This window comes from Cicer arietinum, chromosome 5 (assembly GCF_000331145.2).
Source record: "Cicer arietinum cultivar CDC Frontier isolate Library 1 chromosome 5, Cicar.CDCFrontier_v2.0, whole genome shotgun sequence".
In the NCBI taxonomy this organism is placed as follows: Eukaryota; Viridiplantae; Streptophyta; class Magnoliopsida; order Fabales; family Fabaceae; genus Cicer; species Cicer arietinum.
In genome coordinates, this window is record NC_021164.2 from 52,792,245 (window position 1) to 52,797,433 (window position 5,189).

The following is a 5,189-nucleotide window of genomic DNA, read 5'->3' on the forward strand; positions in this document are numbered from 1 at the left end:
CATTCCTGCCATATATATAAAATGAAAAGGCTCATTTACCGAAAGAGAAATCATTTTTGTACGAATACATTTAAACAACTTTTGTGACAACTTTCTAGTTGGGTATCACAATTCAAATAAAGGGTTAATTATGTTCAACAGATTGTTAATGAATATACTGATGGGAAATTCAACAACAAATATAATAACAACTCTAACAGAGCAATATGCAGCGGATAATCAATTTCCCAAACTTGCAAGAATCTGTGAGGAGCAATCAACAAATAATCACAACAACTAAAATCACCAATCACAAATGACACAATAATTTTTAACGTGGAAAAACCTTCTCAATGTGAGAAGTAAACAACCACGGGACCAAGCCAGTAATAGAGCTCCACTATGATCAAAATATGGGTACAAGAGAGTTTCTAATATGGCACAAATTCGTGCTCAGTAACCAGCCAAAAACAGCAAGGTAACCAGCACAACAATCAGCCAAAACAATGAGAAAACAAACATGAAATTGAGAACAAAGTTCAGCAAAAAAAACAAACCAGAAAAACTGCTGCTGTCCGAGTTTAATTGCTCCCACCTCAGACCTCTGATTGACGATCCAAACGGTCAGAATGAAGTATCACGAGTCACGAACCCGCTGTCCAAATTTCAGCCCGATCCGACGGTGAACCAAGGATAAATCGCAAATCTAGTACAGCTCCTCTGTTTTATGCGAAAATAGGGTTTGTTCTTCCTCTCTCACTTTTCTCTTTGCCTCTCTCTCTGAATTCAACTCTTACACGCCCACTAATCTGACCTCTCTCCACTTGGTTAAGTGAGACACATGGACTTGCACATATTGGGCCTTTCTCCACATAGGAAGGGAGCCCAAAACCCAACATATCTCCCCCTCACAACTATGTGGAGGTGACCGCCAAACCGGCGATCTCACAACAAGTTTCAAACTTGCTTCTCGGTAATGCCTTGGTCATCATATCAGCACCATTATCATCTGTATGAACCTTGGCCAATTCCAACAACCCAGCATCCAAAACATCACGTATCCAATGATACCTAATATCAATGTGCTTGGACCTAGAATGAAAGGTTGAATTCTTACCAAGATGAATTGCACTTTGACTATCACAAAATAGCAACTACTTATCTTGAACAAAACCAAGCTCCTGCAAGAATTTCCTCAACCATAACAATTCCTTGCATGCTTCTGTAATGGCAATGAACTCTGCCTCAGTAGTGGACAATGCAACACACCTCTGCAATCTGGATTGCCATGCCACAGCTCCCCCTGCAAGCTTAATCAAGTAGCCTGAAGTAGGCTTTCTGGAATCAATGTCTCCAACCATATCAGAATCAGTATATCCCACAAGAGTAGGCTTATCACCTCCAAAACAAAGCCTCAAACTGGTAGTACCACGAAGATACCTCAAAATCCATTTCACAGCATTCCAATGCTCTCTACCTGGATTAGACAGAAATCTACTAACTGTACCAACAGCATGTGCAATATCAGGCCTTGTACACACCATTGCATACATTAAACTACCCACAGCAGATGCATAAGGAACTCGTTGCATATCTGATTTTTCAGCTTCATTGGTAGGACTCTGACTAGTACTCAATTTAAAATGAGTAGCAAGAGGAGTACTTACAGCCTTAGCATATTCCATCTGGAACCTCTGTAACAGTCTTTCAACATAGTGTTCTTGTGACAGCCAAAGTTTCTCTTGTTCCTGTCACGCATGATTCTTATACCAAGAATCTGCTTAGCAGCTCCCATGTCTTTCATGGCAAATGACTCGCCCAATTGCTTCTTCAACCTGTTAATCATGGAAATATTTTTCCCAACAATAAGCATGTCATCAACATACAATAACAAGATAATGAAATCATCATCAGCAAACTTTTTAACAAAGACACAGTGATCAGAAGTAGTCTTCCTGTAGCCTTGCTCACACATAACTGACTCAAACTTCTTGTACCACTGACGCGGGGCCTGCTTCAAACCATATAGACTCTTTCTGAGCCTACACACATAGTCTTCTTTGCCTTTAACAAGAAAACCATCAGGTTGCTTCATGTAAATCTCTTCCTCCAAATCACCATGAAGGAAAGCAGTTTTTACATCCATTTGCTCTACCTCCAAATCAAGAGTAGCAGCCAAACTCAACACAGTTCTAATGGATGACATCTTCACCACAGGAGAAAAAATCTCATTGAAATCAACACCCTTTCTCTGTCTGAAACCTCTCACAACTAATCTGGCTTTATATCTTGGAGATGTAGAATTGCTTTCTTGCTTCACTCTGAAGATCCACCTGTTTTCCAAAGCCTTCTTTCCCTTAGGTAGTTTCACCAAATCAAAAGTGTGATTATCATGCAAAGACTTCATTTCATCTTGCATAGCATCCAACCACTTCTTCTTTTCATCACTCTCCATGGCTTCATCATAACATTCAGGTTCGCCTCCATCAGTCAAGGTAACATAGTCATCAGAAGGATACCTGGTGGATGGTTTCCTCTGCCTAGTAGACCTCCAAACTTGAGCTTGAGGTGGTTCAGGAGCATCACCAAGATCCTCATCTTGTGACATCTCATGTTCTTCTTCAGCATCATCATTAGGAACATCAAAATCATCTCCAAGCTGCTGATCACCAACATCACCATGTTGCTCATCATTCTGAACATTATTTTCAGCAGTATCCAGATCATGTGTAGGCATCCGAACTGGATCAACATCAGACAAACCATTATCAATCTCAGGTGTAGTCTTCTCCATCTTATCAATGTCTTCAATGGTTTGGTCTTCCATGAACTTCACATCACGGCTTCTAACAGCTTTCTTCTCAACTGGATCAAACAGCTTGTAGCCAAATTCATCCTGACCATAACCGATAAAGATGCACTGTCTTGTCTTCCCATCCAACTTGGATCTCTCATCCTTTGGAACATGCACATATGCTTTGCAACCGAAGACACGCAAATGATCATACCTGACATTCTTGCCAAACCAAATCTTGTCTGGCACCTCAGCATTCAAAGCACCTGCAGGACTCAGATTAATAACATGCACTGCCATGTACAATGCTTCACCCCAGAAATGCTTAGGCAACTTTGCTTCAGAAAGCATACACCTAACTCTTTCAATCAACGTCCTGTTCATTCTCTCTGCTAAACCATTCAGCTGAGGGGTTTTAGGAGGAGTCTTTTCATGTCTGATACCGTGCTGCTTGCAATAAACATCAAATGGTCCACAATACTCACCACCATTGTCAGTACGAATGCATTTCAACTTCTTGCCTGACTGTCTCTCCACCATAACATGGAACTCTTTGAATTTCTCCAGAACTTGGTCTTTTGTCTTCAAAGCATAGACCCAAAGCTTTCTGGAACAATCATCAATAAAAGTAACAAAGTAAAGTGCACCACTAATTGACTTTACCTTCAACGGGCCACAAACATCAGAATGCACCAATTCAAGCAACTCTGACTTCCTTGAGGAAGGATGTTTCTTGAAGGATACTCTAGTCTGCTTACCAGCCATGCAATGAGAACATTTCTCCAACTCTGCACTCTTTAATCCCGGAAGTACATCCTTTTTAGCTAAACAATTCAGCCCCTTTTCACTGATATGACTAAGCCTGCGGTGCCACAAAGAAGCCTCCATATCCATGGCATTCACACTGTCTTTAGCAACCAATGCTTTAGTCCAATACAGTTTATTAATTTTCTCCCCTCTGGCCACAACTAAGTTACCTCTGGTGAGTTTCCATTTTCCTGAACCAAAGTGATTATCATAACCACCATCATCAAGCATCTGCACAGAGATCAAATTAAAGCGAACATCTGGAGCATGTTTGACTCCTCTAAGCAACAACTGCACTCCCATGTTGGTCTGCAAACAAACATCACCAATACCAACTACCTTGGACACACCATCATTACCCATCTTCAACACTCCAAAGTCACCAGAAGTGTAAGATGTGAAGAACTCCTTCCTTGGTGTAACATGCAGTGTAGCACCACTATCAATAATCCACATGCTCTCATCTGATACAAGATTGACTGAGTCATAGTCACGGAGAATAATCAGATCATCACAAGTAGCAGTAGTAACACGGTCATCATCATCATGATTCTTATCTCTCTGCTTACTGTTATTGTTTTTGCTCTCCCTTTTCCATATGAAACAGTTCCTCTGTATGTGCCCCATTTTGTGACAATAATTGCACTCCACATTCTTGTGTCTGGACTTGGACTTACTTCTGTTGTTCTCTCTACTCGCACTTCTGTTATTCTGTCTATTCCCTTTCGGTTCCTTTCTTTGACTTCGGCCCCTGTTCTCAGTGACAAGTACCTCGGAATGAGATGAAGTACCTTGTGCCTTCCTTCTCATCTCCTCATTAAGAACACTTCCCTTTACACTTTGCAAAGAGACAACACCATCAGAAGCTGAGTTTGTAATTGAAACCCGAAAAGTTTCCCAAGAATCTGGTAGAGTATTCAGTAGCCATAGTCCCAACACTTCATCATCAAATTTGATACCCATACCTGACAATTGATCTAGGAGCCCTTGAAAATCATTTAAATGATCTGAAATAGAAGTCCCCTCCTTGTACCTCAAATTCATCAAGGAGTTCAACAAATACAACTTATTATTCCCTGATTTAGAAGCATACAAAGATTCAATCTTCTTCCACAAGGATCTTGCATGTTCCTCATTAGCAATGTGATTATAAACATTGTCTTCTACATATTGCCGAATAAAACCACAGACCTGCTGATGTTCAAAGCTCCAATCCTCATCAGTCTTGGATTCTGGCTTCTCAGTAGCAAACACAGGAAGATGCAAATTCTTCACAAATAACAGATCCTTCATTTTTCCCTTCCATAAGTGATAATTAGTGCCATTCAAACAAATCATTCTATTTGTATTTGCCTCCATCATTCAAACAAGTCAAACAGCCCCTTAACCAAAGAGCTCTGATGCCACTCTGATGGGAAATTCAACAACAAATATAATAACAACTCTAACAGAGCAATATGCAGCGGATAATCAATTTCCCAAACTTGCAAGAATCTGTGAGGAGCAATCAACAAATAATCACAGCAACTAAAATCACCAATCACAAATGACACAATAATTTTTAACGTGGAAAAACCTTCTCAATGTGAGAAGTAAACAACCACGGGAC

The 5,189-nt window shown here is 40.4% G+C and overlaps 1 pseudogene; it reads right to left on the minus strand.

Moving 5' to 3' along the window:
* The window catches only part of LOC140920509 (ABC transporter C family member 3-like), a 9,021-nt pseudogene that overhangs the window by 241 nt on the left and 3,591 nt on the right, over positions 1-5,189 (minus strand).